The sequence below is a fragment of the Marmota flaviventris genome, chromosome 6, assembly GCF_047511675.1.
Source record: "Marmota flaviventris isolate mMarFla1 chromosome 6, mMarFla1.hap1, whole genome shotgun sequence".
Lineage (NCBI taxonomy): Eukaryota > Metazoa > Chordata > Mammalia > Rodentia > Sciuridae > Marmota > Marmota flaviventris.
In genome coordinates, this window is record NC_092503.1 from 41,853,413 (window position 1) to 41,879,050 (window position 25,638).

Here is a 25,638-nt window from a genome sequence, read left to right on the forward strand (position 1 = left end):
AGTGTATTGATACTTGGGGTTTTTAATTTTTTTTTTAGTTATCAATGGATCTTTTAATTAATTAATTAATTATATGTAGTGCTGAGGATCAAACCCAAGGACTCACACATGCCAGACAAGCACTCTACCACTGAGCCACAGTTCCAGCCCTGATACCTGGTTTTTAACATGACAAATGAGCTAGCTTTTCACTTATTAAATTATTTAATCTAAGTTGAATTGATGGCAACTCTACTTTCAGGGAATAATATATTTTTAAACTCTTTCTATATTTTGTTTTAATTACATTTTATAGTAAAGATAACACCTTGGATGTGTATTGATGGAAATGGAAAGAGCCACTTGGCATGTGCAGAAGTGTTCATATTTAACTGATCCAAAATGAAACAAGGGCCACTATAATTTTAAAATCTATATTTATTCCTTTATTGGTAACCAGTTCCAATTTTTTTTTCCTGCAAAATTACAGTGAAATTATCTTTCAGTGAAAGAAAGAGATTCTAGATTTTATACTCATTTGGCTTCTAATTGACAAACCAACCTTAAAATATCACAAATCATAAAGTGGTTCTGTGAACACAAAATTTGTACCCAGCCAACAGCTCTAGTGAGGTGATGTGATGGTCTGTATTCTGTTTAACTAGTTCTCTAACACCATGGGACTGTTGAGCCATGTCAAATTGCTATAAAAGTTTCTAAACACCTACTCTCATCTGAACGCTTCTTGTTGCAGAAAGGAAATAAACAATACGCAGAGAGCCCCAGTGCACAGATGACAGTTCAAATGGCCCTGTTGTAGAGTTTGGCCTCATCGTCACCGCCTCTTCTTGGTTTCAGCTTCCAGTATATTCTCTTCATAATCCTTATTATATTTATGATACAATAATTATTTGTTTGTTAATGTTTTTATATCAGTTTTCTACACTAAAATGTGTTTCCATTAGAGCTTGGACAAGGTCTACCTTGTCACAATTGTGTTTCCAGCACTTTGCATAGGTGTGTTTTGAGCACATAAGGGTCCAAATGAATATTTGTTGAGTAAATGAATTAGGATTTATTTTAAAAGCAAAGGCACAGTCAATGAAGATTGCCAGTGGTTTGGATAAAGAGTGTTGGAGGGGGGAGATTAATATTTATGCAGTCTTTATTACCTGCCAAGCCTTATGCAGGCACTTTCTCTCATTTCATCCTCAACTAGGCCCGTGAAGCAGATGTCATTATTCCTGTTTTACAGATAAGGGATCTGAGGTTTAGAGAGGTTAAGAAACATGCACAATGTCATATAGCTCGTAAATGATAAAGTTAGGAATTGAAATGTTTTGACACCAACACTGACAGGATTTGCTGATTGATCCTATGTGTATAGGATGCTAGGAAAATGGATAACTGGCCAAACATTAAAAAAACAGAATAAGAAATATCAAAGAGTAAAATTGGGGTTTGGGGGAAGGAAATAGAAATTCAGTTTTAGCAGGTTGAGTTTTGGGGGGAATCATTTGCATATGAGTCTGGAATTGGACTAAAAGTTTCTGAGATGAAGATAATGATTTGAAATTGGAATTACTATTATATCTATAGTTGACTTTAAAAAACTTCCACATATACAGTGTGATATTTTATGGAGAATACTTAGATTACAATTTTAGCCAGGTGCTATATGTATCTAATCAAAGCATGCACAGTCTAGGAGGAATAGCTGACTGTCTGCTCAAACCCCTATATTCCACAGGTGGCTCCCATCAGTACAGCACTTTTGTCATCTATATCTCCATTGAAACTGATGCTTTGCTAATTTACATAGTAAATGTCTGAAATGCATTTTTATTAGTGAGATGAGTGACTTTTAACTGTTTCCATGAAATGTGCTTTCAGTGAAAGTAAAGCTATTAATAGTGTTAGAAATTCTCCCTTCTATCCCTCTGAGTGCGTTAAAAAAAAAAAGAGTAGAAAACTAGCAAGGTCAGTGTCCAGTACTCTCAGGGATAATGCCACAGACATGTACCAGCCATGAACTTGGGAGGATTCTGACTGCCAGATGCTGAGGACAGAGATGACAGAACCAGCACCTCTGGAATTTCCTCAGGACTACAGGACAGGTTACACATATTGCTTATTTTGTGATCACACTATAATAAATATTTAGACAATAAATACTTTATATGTGTAGCAGAATTTCATGATACTTGCTTTCCTTATTGGTAGTAATGGAATTTACCTAAGTGCCAATGCTCCACAAACTTCTTCTGTATCTACCATAATCTACTAAAAGGAATTTGAGAGTTGCATTTGGATCACCTCACAGCAAGAGTTGTCTAATTGAGACATCCAGGGAGGGTAAGAAGAATGAGAAGAACACAGGACAAACACTTGAGAATGGTCGGTATTTGGAAATCTTGGAGAAAAGGGAGTCTATAAAAGAGATAAAAATGATCAATAAGGAAGGATCCAAAGAGCCAAAAATAATTAACTCATCACCAAAACCAAAGTACTTCAGCGTTTCTAAGGAAGGGATGATGAGCAATTTCAAGTGCTTTAGAACAGTCAGGGAACACCCACTTTTTATTAGAAGTGCCAGTTTTAATGATGAGTGTTTGACTGATGACCCCTGTGTCATCTGAACCAAGGTGAAGGGCAGATGGAAGGATAGGTGCTCGGTTTCACTACATTGGAGAGTGAATGAACAGAGACAACATAGAAACAAAGAGTAACTGCTGGAGTCTGACCATTAGAAGAGGAAGAAGTAAGGTTAAAAGGAGCATACAGAAGTGGTTGTTACTTGTGTTTTTTTTTTTTTTTATCTTTCTTTTTAAGGACAGAGTATTTCTATTAATTAATAAATTTATTTATTTATTTATCGGTACTGGGAATTGAACCCAAGGATGCTTTGCCACTGAGTTACATCCCCAGTTCTTTTTATTTTTTTTATTTTGAGTCTCATTAAGTTGCTTAGGGCCTCACTAAGTTGCTAAGGCTGGCCTCAAACTTGCTATCCTCTTGACTCAGCCTGCCTCCTGAGTCAATGGGATTACACGTGTATGGCACCACACATATAAATTGAAGAGGCAATTTAAAAAAAAAAAAAAAAAAAAAAAGCTAATACTTGAAGCAAGAACTTCAAGCAGGAACTTCAAGTAGAGAAAATGGGTCAAGAGGACATGTGGGGAAAACACCAAGAATGTGAATGAAGATGTGGCTAAGACTGGGCTGCAGAAACTTGTGGGCTTACACTGACTGCTTTTGGTTTCACCTCAAGGGAGAGGCATGTGTAAGGTGGCAGGGCTACCTGTATTGAAGTGTAGAGACAGGAAAGAAACCTAAGAGAAATTATGATCTGAGGAACTGGAGATCACGAAGCATTTCTTTGGACTGCTAGACTGATGACTACCTTCTCTATGGATTAGGACCTCATAAAGACAACCCATAACTGAATGTATGTACTTTCTCAAAGAGGTCTCCCTTCGTATTTCCCGGGCATCCATCTCACACTAAAAGCAATTATTAATGTGTTGCTTAGTGTTTATTTTTCCACAGGATAGAAAACTCAACACTTATAAATGCAATGGTTATAGCAATATGAATGCTGCTAAATCATAAACACTTTGCCATAATGATGCAGCTTTATTTCTATAAAATTAATTTCCAGAAAAACTTTACATTTAAATTAACCAAGAAGTAATTTTTATATACTGCATATAAGTATAAATTCTTTGTATCTTTGATCTGAAGGGAACTCAGAAATAACCAGATAAAATTTCTCTTTTTTTTTTTTTAAATTTTAGTTTATCATCATAAAATAAAGCTGGTCTTTAAATTTTTTTAAAAAACTAACATATGTACTGTACTTGGAATATTTGAAGGCTGTTTTAGCATTTCATTAAAGTCTATTGCCTAAAACAGGATTTTTGACTTTGGGGCATTAATAGAATATACAAAAGATATTTGGAAAATAATTTGAATATCTACTTTTTAAAATTTTTTACTCCTGCAGAACATTGCCTTTCATACCTTCAAACCTTTTCTCTCTCCAAGGACAGGCACTGTGTCCTTGTCAGTTACCAGCATCCTGTTTATAGCCAACATCCTTATAAACCTGGAGGTATTGTATTCCCCACCCCACAGCAGCAGGCACGTGTGCATGGACTAACATCCTGTGTGGAAAAGCATTTGAGTTTCTAACATCACAACACTGTGTTCTATGAGTGCGTGGGAGAATTTTCTCAGAGGCGTTTAAACAATTGGCCATCACACCTTTTTGAAGTTCATAAAAATCATTTTAGCTTTCAAAGATTTTCCAATAAAGGAACAAAACAATAGAGACTAGAAGTTTTACACAATCTTTTGAACATGGTTAAATGTCAGCAAACACAATAGAGATTGGTCACAAATTAATATTTGTACTATATAATAGCCTTTAGTGGAGATTTGAAGTGAATGAAAAAAAAATGGAGACGTCAAGATCTAATTTTATTGTTCTTCATTTTCTTCAAGCCAAGCAAAGATGTTCATTTAGGGCAAGAACAAGAAAAAAGGAACATAAATATAAATGTTCTTGAAAATATCTTTCTAACATAAATTTCAAATATATCTCCCAAATCTACTCTACTATGTGCATAAATATCCTCAGATTCCCCACACTGACTCCAATTCAAGCATGAGTTGTTCCAAAACCATACTTTTGGCATACAAAAACATCATTGACTCCTACAGTAAATTATAAATTATTTACAAAAGAGTTTGGGCTACTTAAACCAAGAAACTAAGTGAGAGTATGACTCTGATGGAAAAAAAAAAATGCTCCTTTACTTACACATTTTTCCCAGTCTGTACAAAGTCCAGTTGCAACTTCTTGCCTCTCAACACTGGGTCCTAGAAATAAGAAACCACAGACCTGCGATGAGAGGAAATAAGTCATCATTACTCTAAAATTAAAGTACCTATTCCTGCTTTACAGTTTATCAGATGTTTGGTCCGGATGCTGATTGTTTTAAAACTCTGTCTAAACATAGTGTATTTCCTAAAGGAATGTTAGCAAACGCTTGCTTCTAGTGACAACATCCTAAATTTTATTAGCATAGCAAAGACAAATGAGTGAATGGCACAGTACTAGGCAGGACTGGGTATTTCCCAGGAAAGCTAAACCTGTGGAAAAACATGATTTGTGCTTTTAACTGTAAATTATTAATTACCAACCACCACAGATTAACCTTAGTGCTAAGTTCTTAGAAGTGAAATACACCCTTCTTCCAATCATGAACCTCTTTACCCATTTTTTCTAGTTTTTACTAAGACTATGTTTCAGGGAACAAAAACTTACAAAATCCATCAAATAAACTTTGAATTAGTTCACCCTTTCTTTCAGAACCCCATCCCTATCACATCTTACAAACACTTGTGGTTTGGTTTTCTTAGAGAAGAACAACTTTTAGTGATGGAAACTTGTCTGGGCCACAATGTTTATTTTCTCAAGGTTGTTTTTTTATGTTGTAAATTGGAAAAGAATCCACTTGTCTGGATTGAAGTTTTTGCCTGTGGGGGATTGCAACAGCTTTCCTCTATTTTTCCCCCCTTCATTTTGAAGGTCCCCCTACTTTCAGTCTCTTCCTGAACGAAGAATCATTATTTGACTGAAGTTTATTTTCAGCACACGACCAAAACTTCTTTTGAAGAAGCTCAAAATAACACAGGAAATACTGCCTGGCTAATGGCTCAGATTCCTACAGTTCTTTAAACTTACAGAAATAAATGAAGTGGATCAGTGTGTGGGTTAAGGGCTCTTAGGATTTTTTTTTTTTTTAATAAAATAGAAATTAGTAGATCCAGCAGGTACACAGCAGTCTGGAATTCATTTTGGTAAATAGTAAGATTTAATAAGGTGGATCAGCGAAGCCCCATTTAGCACTTTGGAATTGTCTTGAGGAAATGGTCTTTCACAGGATTGATTGTGCAATGGCAGCTGAGTCACATAGGAAGTTATGAGCCTGAGTCCTGTTAAGATGCCATTGGGTCCAATAAATATTATGCTTTTCGTCTTCCATCTCTTTCAACACATCTGCATCGTCTTCTTGGTTTGAAGGTCACCCAGCTGCTTTATGAGTAACCACTGCTAATCTTTCCTGCTATTGATTTTAGTTTTCCTCTTTTTTACTTAATTAATAATCCATGTAGAATTTTGGTCTTTTGTTCACTCTGGTTTCCTATACGATCTGATGAGGCAGAGGTCAGACAATTTACAATGTAAGAGTGCTGCCTTTCACTTAATTAGCCTGGCTGCTAAAATAAGCTGCAGGTAACTGGAAGTCATTGTAATCAGAAGACTACTATCTACCTACAAGGGTACTACATGGTTTATAGTATGATTTTTAAGTGTTGTTAGTAATTGATAAGAGCCATATAATGGTATCATATACAAAAGCCAAGTGTTTTTTAATGCTTTTACATGTTTTTAATGTTTTTCTCACATGACCTAGTATGATCAAAAGAACCTAAAGTATCAAGCAAAAAAAGAGTGTGGAATACCCATGGAAAAGCTAACATATGGTCCTCACATGGAAAATATCTGTGACCTTAAAAAGTAGTTTGTGTGTGAAAACTCTTTTTTTTAATGAACTAGATTTTAGATTGCATTCTAATACTGAATAAAACAACTCAAGGGACTGGTATTTACTGTTCCTTGTTATTTTTTTTGTTTTTGTTTTATTTTGGTTTTTTGTTGTTGTTGTTGTTTTGATTTGTTAATAATAATAGAGGCATTTGATAGGAGGCTCTAAGTCCTTTTGTTAGGAGTCCTCTAAGTTCTAGGACAGCTTCGCCTGAACTCTGGATATTGCTAATAGGCATAAAGTTGGCTCTTATATATGTGGCCAGGCCTTTAACTCACCAAGTAATTACTAGATACCTGAGGTACCAATGCCTTGACGATGGGTACAGAGGAAGTAAAAGATGTTGTCCTGTGTGTTAGAAACTTCTGACTCTGTGGCATAAGAAAATGAGTGGCTTTTATTATCCCTCTTCCTCTAACCAGCTCTAAACTCACTCACTGCTCTTTTGCTCAGTACATTGTGTGAGCATCTGTAACGTTTCCCATCAAAAACAGATCCAGGGCTCCAACTACCATGTGTGAGCTGAAGAGTCCAAATTTTCTATTTCTGGTCCCAAACCCTTGCTGAAACTTCAGGACCATTTTCCTTTGCTTTCTGGACAGATCCATGTGTAAGTCCCCCAAGTCCTTCGAATACTGCATGTTGATATATATTCTCTAACCTCCTCCCATATGTATCTTCTACCTTCCACAAGCCTGTGAGTGGCACACAAAATTGGGAAGTTTGGAATTTTCAGTCTCACATCACATTAGGAAGACCTGTCCAGTCTCCCCCTGAATACCTCTCCGTTGCCAGTTTCAGGCCCTAGATTAGAGGTCCCCAAGTTTCACTTAACTTCTAGAGTAGCCTCACTCACTGGTCTCTCTGCTTTTAGTGTCTCCCCTCTCCCATCTGCCTAAATTTTTTCCTCTTAGTTACTTTTCTCAAATTCAGATATGATCGCTCTTGTACTCCCATAGTTAAGCCTCTGATGGCTCCCTGTCCTTCCAGAATGAACTTCATAAACCTTGATCACCTTGCGGTCTCTTTTCTGCCTATCTTCTCTCCAGCCTCTTTGCCCATTCTCTTCTTTTCCACAGGCTGCCCCTGCTTTTGTACTAAGAATCTCAACTTTTGGGGAACATAGAATTAGGTGGAGCTTAATAAAATGCAAACTCTAGGTCCCTTATACCAGAACCTTCTTATTAGAGCTTTTGAACCAACCATTCTCACTACTGGCCTGACCTAGAATGCTCTCTCTGGGCTCAGCCTCCATCCTTCTTGTCTTTTTAGAAAATCTCCTCTTAGTTTTCAAGGCCTTGCTGAAAGAGTCCCTTCTGAAGGGTTTTCTACATGCTGCACAAAGTAGAAATCACTCCTTAGTCAATGTGTGCTTTAGGCACTTTAAAATTTTTGAATACATAGATTTATAAATTATTTTTGTTCAGATTATACCAATTATTTGCCTTCCTATTTTATGATTCTCTATAATATTTATCACCACCTGACATATTATATTTTCTTATTTATTTCTTTGTTTCTCTCTCCAACTAGAATGGTATACTCCAGTGGATTGATTTTTTTTCCAACTCTTTACTGAATAAAAAAAAAATCAAACATACAAAAATCAAGATTTCTGGGTATCGTGGCACATGTCTGTAATCCCAACTACTCAGGAGACTGAGACAGGAGGATTGCAAGTTTGAGACCAGCCTCAGCAACTTAGTGAGGCCCTAAGCAACTTAGTAAGACCCTGCCTCAAAATTCATGTAGCTCAGTGAAAAAGAAGAAGAAGGAGGAGGAGGAGGAGGAGGAGGAGGAGGAGGAGGAGGAGGAGGAGGAGAAGAAAAGCTTAAAGAATTGTACAAGAAACATCTTACCAACCCTTTCCACCCAGAGTCAATGATTGTTAACATACTGCCAGTGTTGGTACTGTTGCTTTGTCTATTTCTCTAGAAACAAATGTAGCTACATACTTTCTTTTTTTTTCTTTTAAGCAAATCAAAGAATTTTATTTTATCTATTTTGCCAATTGCCAATTTTACCTGGCCAGGGACTGCTATCATCAGAGACCGAGTAGTTGTTTGTGACCAAAGTATTTAAGGAAGAAAATAGGGAAGAAAATCATACCCTGGGGGCTTTCCTATGGAATTTTGCAAATTTCAAGCAAGAAGAATATAGGGGCTGAAAATGCCGTTAGCAGAGCAAAAATAGAAAACCATATCCTCATTTATGGGGGTCTATATCCTCATTTGTATAGGTCTACCCCAAAATATTTAAAAATAACACCTCGAGAACAGCCTGTGTAACAAGTTTCTCACAGAAACCAAGAAGATGGAGTCCCTATGGCTATACTAACTTATGTTTGTCTATAGTTATTTGTTATAGTTAACTACTGTTCTAGTAACCTATATCCGTCTCTATATTTATCTATAACTATCTGTAACTATATTAGACCTCTGATCTTACATTTCTCACCTTATATTATCTATATCTTATTGTTATTTAATAAATATAGCGAATAGCAGTTAGAGAAATGCAAATCAAAACTAAGATTTCATCGCACTCCAGTCATAATGGCAATTATCAAAATACAGGAAACAATAAATGTTGGAAAGGATGTGGAGAAAAAGGTACACTCATACATTGCTGGTGAGACTGAAATTTAGTGCCACCATTATGGAAAGCAGTATGGAGATTCCTCAGAAAACTTGGAATGGAACCACCATTTGACCAGCTATCCCACTTCTCAGTTCATATCCAAAGAACTTAAAATCAGTATATTACAGTGATGTAGCCACATCCATGTTTATAGCAGCTTGATTCACAATCCTCAAACCATGGAACCAACCTAGATGTCCTTCAACAGATGAGTGAATAAAGCAAATGTGGTATATATACATGTCGGAATATTATTCAGCCCTAAAAAGAATTATGGTACTTGCAGGTAAATGGATGGAGCTAGAGAATTCATGCTAAACAAAATAAACCAATCCCCCCCAAAAAACAAAGGCTAAATATTTTCTCTGATATGCAGATGTTATTCACAATAAGGTTGGGGGGGAGCTAGGGAAGAATGGAGATACTTTGGACTAGACAGAGGAGAGTCAAGGGAGGAAAGGGGGTATGGGGGTATGAAGGACAGTAGAATGAATCAGATGTTCTTACCCTATGTGCATATATGACTACACGACAGGTGTGATTCTACATCATGTACAACCAGAAGAATGAGAAGTTATACTCCATTATGTCTGATGTGTCAAAATGCATTCTACTGTCATGTATAACTAATTAGAACAAACAAAAAGAAGTTTAAAAAGTCTTCTAATTATGTGCAATTATATAAAACATATATAAGCACTTGATCACAAAGGAGAACTCATAAATGACTTTAAAGTTAATTTGAATGTATTTCTCCTGTTGAAGACTATATAAAGCCCCCCCCCCGTAATCATTTGGTAGAAAGTTTTATACATCTCCTGATTTCTCCTTCTACAGTGGGAGCTTCATTAAATGCTTATATAATTTAAATGACAGGAAGGACACTATTTTAATTACAATAAAATCATAAGTCCAAGAGTTGAATTATATAATCAACTATATATATATATATTAGGTATGTATATACATATAGTAGGTATGTATGTATATATATAATATATATATATAGTAGGTATGTGTGTGTGCATATATATATATATATATATATATATATATATATGCACACACACATATCAATAATATATAATCAAGGCACGATCTGGGAGGAAATAATTCAGGAAAAGAAAAGAAAGCTGATGTGTTTGAAGAGGAATCTGCTTTCGAGTCTTAGGGGAAATGGTGTCACTCAGTACAATAGAGAGGAAATCTCTGTTTCAGATACAATAATCTTTTCTGACCTTAGGCAGTTATCACACAAATAAAAGATCTTGGTCACAAAGAAGAACCTGTAACCAATAAGAAAGCTTAGTTTCTGTCACCAGTGTTGAGGATAACTACTCAAGACCATTCCAGAAGATGAAGACGTAATTAACATTATCTTAGAAAAGAGATAGCAACATTTGCAAAAATATTTTGTGCCATACCATAGATTGTATCCTGAAATTAAAATAAACTATCAATTTTGGTTTTCCTATCTTTAATTGACTTTCTCCTAATATTCAGGTAAACATGTTTGCTTTCTACTGGTGTTGTGGACCCTGCTCTGAATGAGGAGGCCAAATAGTGAGGATCTACATTCAGTCATGCCTGCAGAGTGCTGGGTAACCTTCTGTCACCACTGCCCTGAGTTTGGTTTCTTCTTCTTTTAAAGAAGCTGAATTAGAATCAGTAGTTTACATACTGTTGGTAATAGAATCCTTTACATGCTGCATTTTTTTCTGGCTCATATTTCAAAATTCAAAACATAAAGAAAGACATAAGTGAAAAAACCTGACCCTCCTCCTGACCCTTAACAATCCAGTTTCCACACTGAATGGTCTGAGATCCCAGTTTCTCATTTATCTTTTCAGTGATATTCTAAGCATAAATATGAAATGTATAAAATATATTTGCATATAAATGGTTAGTTATATTATTCACACAATTCTGTGCCTGGCTCTTTATCTCAAAGAATATATATTGGAAATTCTATCAGAGTGTGTATTATTCATTGTTTTTTATAGCTACATGATAGTGCATTAGATGGATATGCTGTGATTTATTTAACCAGCCCCCCATTAGTATAGACTTTGGTTATTTCAATCTTTTGTAATTACAAACAACATTTCAGTGAATAAATTTGTATATACGTCATTTTCCACCAGTATATACAATAGAATAGATCCACAGAGGTGAAATTACCCAAAGAATATGTCGATTTGTAATTTTTGAAAATCTTCCCAAATAGAAGCTCTGCTAATTTACATTCTCAGCAGGGATGTATAAAAAGGTACAATATTTCCCTACACATGCCAACATAGTACATCATGAAAAATCTTTATTATTTGTAATTTGGTAAATAAAACAAAACATCAGTGCTGTTTTAATTTTCATTTCATTGGTAATAAGTGATTGGACTCCTATTCAATTCCCACTTTTATTTGAATCATATTAAATACATGAATTATACCATAATGAGAAGTAACATATTTGATATTGTTTTAGTTAGCTTTTTCTCTGCTTGGCTTTCAATATCTTCTTGGTATTATATCATACTTTGTTGCTACTTTTATTTATGCACTCATTTATTTATTCAGGTGCCAGCGATTGAACCCAGGGATTCTTACCTCTGATTTACATCCTTATCCCTTTTTTATTTTTTGAGACAAAGTCTCACTAAGTTTCAGAGACTAACCGCAAACTTGCCATTCTCCTGCCTCCGCCTTCTAAGTCTCTGGGATGACAGGCATGCATCCAGTGTACCTGGCTTGTATCATACTTAGAAAGACCTTTCCTAGTCCAAGAATAATTTTAAAACCCTTTCATGATTTTCTATATAATAAAGTCCTATAATAATTCACACAAAAATGTTATCTTCAATATATTCTTATGACTACAGGTTCCCTTCCTCATTCAGTTGCATTTTCAAATAGGGATGAACTAAATTCCTTATTTCAAGTTAGATGTCAGTTGAGGCACAAAGAGAAGAGCCAATCTGGGGAAAGGAATAGCAGGCAACTCCCCCTGAAAGTATTCTATGCTCCTGTTCTCCCCAGAGAGAGCTCAAAATGGATTCCACCTCTTCTTCAGAGTCCTGAGTTGCTGCTGCCAAACTTGAGCCAATAATCTTCCTTGATTATATATTTAACTTGACATGATGAACTGTCATAAGGGGGCATGAACCAAGGCTAAGACTGGGTATGGGCAGCAATGCCCTTATCACAGAATGTTCAGCCTTCTAGGTCCACAGGCTCCTTCCTATTTTAGTTACTGCATTAATCTCACTGCTATGCACAGTTAAAAACAATTGAATTTATACAATTGGTTTTAAGTACCATATTTGGTTATTTTTTTCTTTTTTTTTTTAAGCATTACAATTCTTATTACACATATAGGGCACAATTTTTTATATCTCTGTATATAAAGTATGTTCATGCCAATTTATGCCTTTATACGTGTACTTTGTAATTTTTATTTTTTTGCATTACAATTCTTAATACGCATATAGACCACAATTTTTGTATCTCTCTTTGTATATAAAGTATGTTGACACCCAATTCACTCCTATTTGTTGTACTGGTAAGATTTTACTCTATGTTATGATTTTTTTAACATTTAAAACTATGAAACATCAAAAATTCATTTTGATGGCCGGGCACAATGGCGCACACCTGTATTCCTAGCGGCTCAGAGGCTGAGGCAGGAGGATTGTGAGTTCAAAGCCAGCCTCATCAAGGGCAAGGTGCAAAGCAGCTCATTGAGACCCTGTCTCTAAATAAAATACAAATAGGGCTGGGAATGTGGCTCAGTGGCCACCTGTCCCTGAGTTCAATCCAGGTACCACCCCCCACCCCTGTCAAAAAAGAGAATTCATTTTGATATAAAGTATGAAATCTATGTGGATTTGGCCTCTCCAGATGATAGATACCAAAAATTAACCAAGGTTATTTATACCTAGGAAATAATGTTTTCCATTAGCACAAAAATGCCACCTTTGCCTACTGTATACAATGTGATATTTATTTCTCAAAGTACTAAACAGTCTGTATATCAGTTCCATGACTCTTCTGATTTCTCATCACAAATCTATCCTACCCTCTTTTACACAAACCTCTTCCTTATGCTTTCTGTGAACTTAATTTGCTACTTTCCTGGGGCTATAATGCCCTCCTTCCTTTGTACTGGGTGAAATTCTGTCTTGTTCCTGCAGTTTAGCTAATCAGTACCTTCTCTGACCTCTCATCAGAGGTCAGCTGTGGCCTACCCTCACGTCCATTCATCAGCACACATTTAACTTGCTTCACCTTGTATACATTTGAAGGCAGGGGCTGTCTCTTACTGCTCTAACACAGTGCTTACAATGCAATACAATTCAAGAAATGTTCAATAATGAATTGATAATGATTTCAGTGGACACACACACAGTGCTTACTTTTCTTATCCATCATTTTAAAGGTACATCTGGAATCTTTACATAGGTTAAAATTCAGTGAAATGGATTCGAGTCAATAGGGAGTGAAGATAATTGTTCACAGAAAATAAATTCTTCATGGTATGGATCAATTACTTCCCAGTATATCTTCTTATATGTTCTTTTTCAAAGATAGAACTGAATTTATTGTACTTTATAGAAAAGATGCCAAACTGCTTTCTGCTCTCTGCCTCTCCTTTTCTTCCTCTTCGGGCAGCCCCCCAATAAATCTCTTGGTTGAAAAGATGCCAAACTGTGGACCTGCTTATTCAAAATGGGCCGAATTTTTTCAGGCTATATATGAACGGATAAAGTATTTATAATTATGTACTCTGTTTGGGCCAACATTCTTTAAAGTTATTTTTTATATTTAAAAACCATTCTTTGCCATAAGTGAAGCAGTCCCTTCCATCTACAAACGTAATGTGATTTTAGACATATCATAAAAACATCACTGTTCCAGCATACCTTTTTATTGAGCTTACTGAAGCCCATAAATGCGGTTTGACTAAAGATTACTTTTATCTTTCAAAATGAAAAGCATTTGGAAAATAATAGACATTATCACATAATCAAAAAATGAGTAGATCATCTACTTTATACAAATGCTTTGAGGACTGAATCTATTGGACTTTTCCCCTGGAGCCTGTAGCTAGGTAAGTCTTAAGAAAAGAAAACTAAGCAGGCTATTGAGCGAAAGAGCATGGAAAAGGAAGAGGAAGAGTGCAGGTTTCTCACCCTACATATTTGCTTATAGCTGTCATCATTTTTTAGCCTGATGGGCCAAGCACTGGATTAATGTGAAGCCCAAAACCAATACTATGTCAATTTATCCACGTGAACTGGTATTATTAAGTGCTCACTGTGTGCTAGGTACCAGTGGTTCTAAGTGCTTGAGATAAATCAATGAACCAAACAGATAAAAAAATTAAATCAATTATACAATTTCTTTTGTTTTGTTTTTTGGAGGATAATAAACATCATGGGAATGAGGGCAATTTAAAGTAGAGATCAAGCATGTCAGAATCAGGAAAGGTAACATTTTTTTTTTCCTGTGCTGGAGATTGAACACAGGGGTACATGCATGCCACAGGTTGCAATTTTAAATGATATGATAAGGGTAAACTTTGCAGAGCAGGCACATTTGTGCAAAAATTTAATTGTTAGGGAAATTAGAGAAACTAGTGTTCTTGGTAGAATAAACAACCAGTCAAAGGCACTAAGACAGGCACATGCTTGGCAAGTTTAAGAAGCACAGCGAGGTCAGTGCATACTTTAATTTTAATTTATACCATTCTGCCTATTTCTTTCTTTCTTTTCTTTTCTTTTTCTTTCTTTCTTTCTTTTTTTTTTTTTTTTTTGTACCAGTGATTGAACTAAGGGGCACTGAACCACTGAGCTACATCCCCAGCCTCATTTATATTTTATTTAGAGACAAGGTCTCACTGAGTTGCTTAGTACCTTGCTACATTGCTGAGGCTGGCTTTGAACTAGTGATCCTCTTGTCACAACCTCCCCAGTGGCTGAGATTATAGGCATGACACCTCGACTAGCCCATTCTTCTTATTTCTTATGAATAAATCATCATGAGGTAAGAATAGCATCAGAGAAACCAGTTGGTGAACTGTGCACTAATCTAGGTGAATACAATGATCTTCAGGCAGGGGTAGAACCACAGGAAGTAGTAAGAAGTGATCAGGTGTTTCTTGAAGGTAGAGCCAACGAGATATTTTGGAGGTAGACAGCAACCAGTAGCATGAGAGGAAAACCAGAAGAGTGTGGTAGCCTTGAAGATAAAAGATTATATCTACAACAGGGAGTCTTTAACTGTACAGCATGCCGAATAAAATGAGTCCCAAGAACCGAACAAGGCATTTAGCAGCATGAATGTTATTGGTGAATCTACAATAGTGAAGACTAGTGGGGACAAAAATCAACGGGAGAGGGTTTCATAGATAGAGACCCTGAGCATAGACAGCTCTTTCAGAGACATAGATACAATTATAATGTCTGTTTTACAAGGCCTGAGGAGGTTTTGATCCTGCACAAGGTCATACAATAGTAACTAACAGAGTTGGGACCTGAAGCCAGGTTGTTTGAATCTAGAGACTTCTCTCTTCCCTACTACCCTCCACTTCTTGGAATCAATCCTCCTCACAGATATAGTAATTCTCTGAAAGAAGCAGCACGGAGGAGAGGTAGCCATTTATTACACATCTTCTGTATTTTCCCACCAGGAATCCACATCAATATTTCTACAACATCCCACAGCATATGTTCTCTTCTCACTTCTTAGTGCCATTTCTTGGCTACTTTCTTGGCACCTCACTGTGCAACTATTTATCTTCATCCATGTGTCTCCTTCCTGTGTTAATCAGCTTTCCTCTGCTTTGGCCAAAATATCTGACAAGAACAACTTAGAGGAGAAAGGTTTATTTGGGCTCAAAGTTGCAGAAGTTCAGTCCACAGTTGGCTGACTTCATGGCTCTGGCCCAAAGTAAGGCCGAACATCATGATAGAAGAATTTGGTAGAGGAAAGCTATTCAGAACATGGTAGCCAGGAAGCAGAGACTGAGTGGGGAACTAGGGACAAAATATTATCCCCAAGGGCACATCCCCAGTGATGGTCTTCGTCCAGTTGTGCCCCACCTGCCTATAGTTTAACTCAGTTGTCTATTCAAATTATTAATCTCCAAATGGGTTAATCCACTAATCAGGTTACAATTCTCTTAATCTCATCATTTCACCTCTGAACATTCCTGCCAACACATGAACTTTTGGGGAGATACCTCATATCCAACCCATAATACTCTAAATATCTCTTCCTTACCTCCATGTCCATAGTCACTATTTCCATTGCACTGAGTCTATATTTTGGTTTCCTAGGAATCAATGCCCTTCAGTACATTTCCTCCACCAGTAGACTTTTGTCCACTGAGACCTGTAAAATTCACCTCTGATCCTGGCTGAGAGGTAACACACCTCATGTATGTAGAAGGTAAAGTGAAAAGACTTTGTGTGCCTGTAAAGGTTAGAGGCTAGAGCAGTGGCAGGCAAGCAGCAAACCAAGATGGAAATTAAACCCCAGCAAGAGTGAAACTTCCAGTAACATCCCTCGCAAGGCTGGAGCTAAAGATGGAAGTGAGCAACATGGTCGATAGTATGACAAAGAGAAGAACTAGAGAAAGTTTTGCAAGATACAGGGAGTGAGTCTGATGACCATGGTCATGGGTCAATTACATGGCGAGGAACAGAGTGTGAACAAGCCCATGAGCACAGATGATGAGGCATGAGGAGTCCTGCTTTTGCTTTTCTCCTCCTGGCATGTCTCCTAGTAACTATGGTTTATTTGTTCCATAAAGCACTAGAAAAACTTTCCCTCAGACTGGAAATTTATAGTCATAGTGACAAACTCAATATAAACAGAACTCCTATTTTACAAAGCACTCTGAATGGCTTGAAACACTCGTCTCCTCACAGGTACTGCTATCCTTTATTGACAGTACAAGTCTCATTTTTGCAATCTGATAATCTGTCTAGAACTTTTCAACCCCTTTGTGCGTAGACTGAGTTCTTCCATGTGTGTCACCAGCCCAGTCTTAATGGAAGGGCATGACTCATGATATCTCTATCTGAGTCATGAACTGAAGTTATGTGAATTAGTCTTAATTTGGTGCTTTCCAGTTATCAGTATAAGCCCTGCCTTCTGAGAGCTTTGTTTGGTTTTCCTTCCTGGCCCTTGGAACTCCCTTAATTGGTAGTTGATAACTTCCACAGGGAAAGTTGGCCCAATAGCAAACAAAAGGAACAAAACAAATTGGCACTGAATAGAAACTGTGAGAGAGACTAATACTGTGCAAAGCTGAGATTTTGTAAATAAAATGTTTCTTATTTACTTCATTATAAAGCAATTAACTTTACCTTCTAATTATAGATTCCAAATGAATATGACAGCCCTAAAGAACTTGAGAAATAAAAGGAGGGGAAATGGGAGGATTTATTTTCTTTTTTTCAAAGTAATGGGAGAAGCCAGGCTCAAACCTGTAGTCCCAGGGACTTGGGAGGCTGAGGCAGGAGAATTACAAGTTTGAGGCCAGCCTTGGCAATTTAGCGAGACCCTGTCACAACATAAAAAATAAAAAGAGCTGGGGTTGTAGCTCAGTGGTAAAGCACCCCTGAGTTCATTCCCTGTACTACCAAAAAAAAAAAAAAAAAATCCCAAAGTGACAGGTAAAGTTCTATACATTCATAACTAGAGGAATCTCTGAGATAAATTATTATGCCAGGATTAAATCTGATGCCAAATTAGATTAAATAAAAAAGATAATATGCAAACACCAAGTGCTTCTACCATATCTTGGTATCTTACATAAAAAATAATCTGAGCTTGTAAATCATTTTATGTCCTGATGAAGTATGATATTTGAAAGGTCTTATTACCTAATAGCAGTTGAGGACCTATGAAATATGCCCAGAACCAAAATATATGGCAAAGGAAACATGCACATATGCTCCAATAATTCACTTACACATTACAACAGACAGGAGGAGAACATATTTGTCAAAATATTTAAAAGAAGGACTTTGAATGTGTGCCTGTCATTTCCTTTTTTTCTTTATTGTTTCATTTCTATTTAACTTTCACTTGTTTTCTGTAGTTGTTTTCCTTTTTTTGTTTGTTTGTTTTTCAGGAAGGATTATTAAATTTTTGCTGAATATTTCACAGAGATTTTTAGATCTTTAAGTAAGGAATACTTGAAATCCTGGTAATCTTACAGCCTGTTGCTCATTAATAATAACTTACTTTAGAGTTAGCACTTAGTTACTCATTCCCAGTAAATAATATAGAATTAGTTTTTATTTGATGTTGTAATATGTTTCTTCCCCAAAAAAATTCATGTGCTTTTGGTCTATTTCAAGATATTAATAAAATGAGAAAGTCAAATGTTATTTAGCATCAAGGATAAAGCCAGTCTGTGGCTCCATGATTTTTATATATTACAGATGTGGCTGTAATTCAGAAGTAGATTACTCTTGAATAGATATATATTGCATTATAGTTTAATGAAAACAGATCTAATTCTCTCTTCGTTGTTCCTTGTTTCCTTTGAAAATATTCATGGTGCTGTGCTGGATGTCATAGATAAAGCCATAAACAAGAAAGATGAACATATACCCTTGCCGCAGACTGGCCCACCGGAGACCACCGACCACGGGAGAACCAGGGAGAAGGCTCTAGGAGAAGTCAGGAATCGGCGAGGAAATGACAGACAGACACACTCAATGAAGAGACTATGCTGCTGTAATTTTATTGAGATTTGTGCATGGTTTATATAGAGATGCAATCAAGGAAATTTAGCATGGGTTTACATCACCAGACATCTGCAGATTATATAATCTTGTAAAGCAAAAGTACAGAGACATTGTTACATAGTGAGCTGTTCTTGGTATAACAATGTGGTTTTTTAAGCAGGGGCCAGAACATAACTTTCCGTGAACTTAGTCTCACACCATTACCCACATGTTTGTTTGAACTTTCTTTCACAGGCCTATTGTTAAGTATTTGGTGTTTTACCGCAGCCCTGGGTGGTCTTCTATAGCTATTTTTCCTTCTAGCATTTTCATATAATATTGTTTTGCCACTGTCCAATGTTTAATGTCCTGAGCATGTAACCAACCATACCGTTCTCTTTCTGCTTCCCTGATTTGCCAAGAGATGCCAGGTTCTAGCATTTCAATTAATTCCTTTCTTTCTTGTTCACTTTGTAAACACCAGGGTTTACGAGTACGTGCCAATCTTTCTGACCAAGGGAGAGAATGCCATTCCCGTCTTTGGCCCTCATAATTAACCCACCGACGACCCTGTGCATCATACCATCCCGTATAAGGAAGGGGGTGTAGGTAATGATTAGGCCCTGGACGTCTAGGGGGAGTCCACCAACCTCCTTTCAATTTATATTGTAACCATTTTCCATCTATCCAACGTGTGGGAATTGCCAAACGTCTGAGCTGTTTTTCTGTAGAACTGTTAGGCTTAATGTGAGGATTTCCCCTGAGCATTTCTATTTTAGCCTTAATGGGGTCTGTGTCATCCACATCTATGAATAACTCTGCTTGTTCAACTGCATCCAGGAATTGTCCCAAAGATTTTCCTTCAGTTCCTTTTTCTACCACAGTAATCCAAGCTTGCATCACAGGAGGGGCAAAATCCAGGAGTTTCCGTAAAGTAATCATATGTGACACATTAGTTGCTGTTTTAGTTTCATTTTGAGTATTTCGGACATTAGGCAAAATGATCTGTTGAAAAGATACAAGAAGACCACAAAACATACATAGAATAAACACCATAGCCCAAAGCCACCAAGAGGAATAGCAAGATCGAGCCTTTTGATGCATATAACATGCAGATTGAAAGGGAAGTGCCTGGGGCTTCGCTCCGAAGAGCACTAACCCCAATCCTGCGCCGTTTTTCCACCTCAGCGGCATCTTGCTACACGGGTGTGACGGCCGTGGACGGAGCATACCCTTCTCTCAAGAACCCTCATATCTGCCAGTTATTGAAGAAATCTTCATATTATTCCAATTGTCACTATCGTGAGAAAAAAAAAACATAAGTAGATATACATTAATCTGACAGTCTAGTCTTCCCTGAGGAAATGACATGGTTGGGACCTGAATTATAAGAGAAATAAACCCAGATGTAGAGGGGAATCTGGGGGTAAGAATATTCTAAGGTGAAGTTTAGTACCATGGTCAGGATCACAAGTAAGTAAGGATAGCTAGGTTTTCCCCACTGAACCCAAACCTGAAGATGCCACATCCTTAAAATGGCATTTGGTGGATCATGGAACCTAAATTAAAGACTGGAAAAGACCATGAAGAACTGGAAGATGGATCAGGCCCTACAGAACCTGGGCATACTCTAATTAGGAACTTCTCACTCTTCACATTTTACAGGCAGTGGGTGCTTACTCTGCTACGCCTGGTAGAAAACAAGCTTCAGTCCACTAAGTTCATCAGGACATACTGGACTCTGGGTGGGTAAGAAGCATGAAATTGCTTGTGAGAAGGACTAACACCATCAAGAAGCCCTTACCAGGCAGCTACCCCAGGAGGAAGTAGCCCTGGGAAGAGCAATGCCTGGGATAGGTCTGATGTCTCCTAAAGGAACACTACCGAGGCCGTTCTCCCTACAGTACCCACCAGCCACCACACAAGCACCCTTCACATACCAAGAGGAGGTCAACTAAGATCTAAACTGTCATCCCTCCCTCCAGAACATATCACAAGCGTAGGAATGGGACAGTTCCACAAATATGAACACACAGCAATAAAGATACAATAAAAATACATCTGAAAAGCATAAGTGTAAGCTCTATGACAAAAAATTAATTTATCCATGAGAAAGAAAAATTAATAACTAGAATGAATAAAAAAATTCAATTAAAAGATTCATAATAACATTCCTACCAATGATAAAATATTGTTAAACATAAATCAGCTGAGAAGATCTAATTAGAGATAACAGACTTGAAAAATGTGATATTGAAATAAAGGACTTAATTTATAAGGGAGGTTAAGAAAAGATAGTATCAAAAATGATTCCACGAAGTTCATAAGTGACTCCACTGATTAATATTGAGATTCCAATACAGATTTTTTTCCTATTTGGTCATTGAATATAGTTTAGACAGTTTCTCAAACTTTTCTTTATGACTTCTTCTTGAGCAAAAAGAAAATGATCAGGTAAATATCTTTAAAATTATCTTTAGTAAACAACACAAAGGGTATATACTTATGGCATAAACTTCAACATGAAATATGTAAAGAAAAGGTGGCTCAACATACAGTTTGTTTTCCTGTTTCTTTAACATAATAACTAAGACAACACCATGGTATTCTATGACTTTCTTTTTTCACATAAAATACATATTTAAATATATATCTAATACATATTTTTCCATGCCAGTATGTATAGCTCACTTCTTTTTTAAAAATAATTTTTTCTTGTATCTTTCTACTTTACAATTTTAAAGTATTCATAATTACATGCTCATTCATTTAAAATCAACACAAAAGTTTATACACAGCAAAGTCAGAATCCCTTTCCATCAGTCTGTCTCTTTTTCCTGTTATCCATTTACACTTATTCATACAAGTGTGTGTGAACTGAAAGACAGGAAAAAGAGTTTCCACTGAAACACTCTGGTGCTGGGCGTGGTGATGCACAATTGTAAGGAAGCTGAAGCAGGAAGATCACATGTTCAAGGCCAGCCTCAGCAACTAATGAAGGCCCTAAGCAATTTAGCAAGAGCCTATCTCAAAAGAAAAATTATAAAAAATTTAAAAGGGCTGAGAATGAGGCTCAATGGTTAAGCACCCTTGGGTTCAGTGTCTTATACCAAAAAAAAAAAAAAAGAGAGAGAGAGAGAGAGACAGAGACAGAGACAGAGAGGCAGAAAAGAAAAACAAGGATTCCATTTTACAAAAAATGGATAACAGGAAAAAGAAACAGATTGAAGGAAAGGGATTCTGACTTTGCTGTGTATAAACTTTTGTGTTGATTTTAAACTAATGAGCATGTAATTATGAATGTTTTAAAATTGTAAACACTTACAGTTTGAATATAAATGATATCAGATTATATAATCTATGATCCCATAGTTTGCTTTTTGACTAAATAATATTTTTTGGCAGTCATCTCAAGTCAGCACATGGAACTACCAGTGTGGATGAATGAGAATTTTTGGTTTTACCTTTCCAGTACAGATAGCATCTAGGTATTTCACCAAAGCTATTTGGAAATCTATTAGGTTGAACTTTATTCTAATGATAAACCAGTTGTTTGCCTTAAGGGTTCTCCTTTATAAACAGCAATAATACACAAATGTCTGTCTGGAACAAACAGTGGCAAACTATAAACAGTATTTGTGTATTCCTTTTCTTGGAGTTTATGGACTTGATTAACCTTGCATTCCTTCCTCCAGGCAGCTCTTGGCCTTCCCAAATATTGTAGCTGAAAAATCAGAATTGAATTAATTTGAAATATCAAGTAATTATTAGTCTAAAGATTTTTCTACAAAAACATTAAAAGACATACTGGGGGGTCATAAATACAAAGGGAACACAGAGTTATGATGACCACTTAATTTTAAGAATCACTGCATTTCAGAAAAGCCTCCTTTCTTCTCATGTTTTCATTAAAATAGCTTGGCTTCTCTTTTGTGGTTATATCTCTGGTTTAGTTCAACTATATTAATAATAAACTATTAGTTCATAGTAAAAAAAAATACTATTTTTACTATTATAACCACAAGGTTTTATATAATTACTGGAAAAGGCATTTCAGTTTGGTCCTTCAAATACAGATCTTTCTTCTTTTAACTGCTTAGCATTGATGAGGTAACATTTTTGTTAGCCTTATTAAATCTTAATTTATCCCCCCAAATTCAAAAATGTTACAGAAAAAACTTGTAATTGATGTTTTCTTCAATTATTTTATAGCTGAAAACATGAGAACAAAGGAGGAAAAGAGAAATAAAACATGAAATATAAAAACAGAGCAGTAGAGAATTTCCTATGTAGTTCGGCATAAAAGATATCCAGTTAAAGACAGGAAATAGTGCTACTAGCCATACAAAAATTAAATAAACAGTGTTTAAATTAATAAAATGTTCATGTTGCCCCAAAATTATTTTTCTTCCTCTTTTTACTCTAGTTGAAAATAATTTTATGCCCAGCAGATCAAGAGGCTGAGGCAGGAGAATCACAAGTTCAAAGCCAGCCTTAGCAACTTAGCAAGACTCTGTCTCCAAATAAAAAATTAAAAAGGACTGGGAATGTGAGTTAGTGGTTAAGCAACTTAGATTCAATCCCAGGTACCCCCCCCCCACCCAAGGAAGGAAGGAAGGAAGAAAGAAAGAAGAAATAATCAAATAAATAAATAAATAACTCACATTGTTTGTGAGGCAGGGGCATGGGAAGAATGGAGGAACTTTGGATTGGGCAAAGGGGAGGCTGGGGAGGGGTTACCAGAGTAGGAAAGATTGTGGAATGAAATGGACATCATTACCCTAGGTACGTGTATCATTGCATAAAACTTGCATCTCTATACCGTGTACAACCAGAGAATTGACATGTTGCACTCCATTTGTGTATGATGAATTAAAATGCATCTTGCTGTCATGTACAACTAAGTAGAACAAAATAAATAAATAAATAAAATTGTAAATTCAGTTTATCTAAGCATCATCTTTAAACCAGGGAAAGAAAAGGAACATGATTTTATTTTATTTTATTTTATTGTGCAACATTTCTCCCCAAGATAATAAAAGAATTTGTGGTTCCTCTAATGCTTTGTGCATATTGTGTCTCAGTGGACATAAATTCATTCTCATGCTTCCCTTGGAGGTACCAATGTTTTTGTTTAGGATCCCAGGGAAAAAAAAAAAATCAAAGTTTAACTCTGACTTCTTTATGTCAAGCTTGTCTTTGGGAAATTGTATAATTTAAGTAATAATATACAAAAACATTATTTTAGGCTTGAGACTCTATGACTTGTAAAGTATTTCACACATGTTATTTTATTTCATCTTCATGACTCTATGATATAGATAAATCAGGGATGATTATCTCTGCTTTGAATTAGTTTGAGCCTAGGAATATCTTTACAAAATAAGCCTATATTTACACCTTGTATTATGTAAAGAAACAATGTCTTTAAAAAACCTAAAGCTAAGTGGCCCAGATCAGGCAAGAGATTTGTTTAAAATCTCACAGATGAATTTTGTATAGCAGATTCTGGACCAAAAATCCCAGATCTTTGATGGATAGTCTATTATTCATTTCCCTAAATCCTAGACAACCAATATGGAGTCCACTTGTAGATTTGTAGATTTCTCCTTTAGTCTCCCATCTTTCTTCCTTTAACTCCCTTTATAGAACATGCATATTCTGGAGAAATTAATTTAAAAGTTCCCTGTAATTTCTCTATAGGGGTTTCTTCCACCCTCTTAAACTAAATCTAATCTCCCCCAGAAAGAAAATGACGTTTCTGTGCTAGAAGCAGCTCCAGGTTTATGTGTGAACACAGCAGCAGACCTGACGAACGAAGCACAGTTATGTGTGCTTTAACAAATTAACGCACTTAATTCTCCCCACCACCTAAGAAGACTGGCACTATTATTAGCCCAATTTATAGTAGAGAACACTGCACAACCAGAAAGTTTGAAGAAATTATCCAAATCAACAATAATTAAGTGACAGAGCCCAAATGTATACCCTGATGTTTAGGTTCCTAAGTATATCCTTTTAGCCATGTTGTTAGAAAGCGTCTTTATACTTAGAGAACCTGGTTATACCAATTCTACACACTTGCACTATGTGAATTCAACATCTTGCAAGAACTGCAGCAATTAACTACACTTCATAAGGACCACCTTCATGCCATGCCATTACCAGTGACCAGGTTCCTCAGCACAACTCATTCATAAGGTCCTTGTGTTCACAAAAATTATGAAAAACTTGGAAATGGTAGAAGGATGGATACATGAGCTTTTGATATCTCACTAGAGCATTGTTTTTTAAGCTCAATAAAGAATTATTGGTATAAACTTTTTTTTCACATAATGTTTATTACTGATTAGAGCCCAAACTCTTAAGATGCTACCTGTTACCTTATACATTTTGTCTTGTAGAGATTCAAATAATGTACATCTGGTTGGAATTATAACCCTAAAAGATATGACTTTATTGTATGTTAGGATATTAATCACATTCATGTCTAACCTAGATATTCAACATTTTTTATTCAATACATATCAGTTCCTCAAATGCTCACTGAGCCAGTTTATCATCCTGTTCCCTTAATTTGTGAGTTAAGTTAAATCTTTGACATATACAGTATTTGTATAATATTCAAGTATTTTAATGTTCTTTAAAATTATTCCT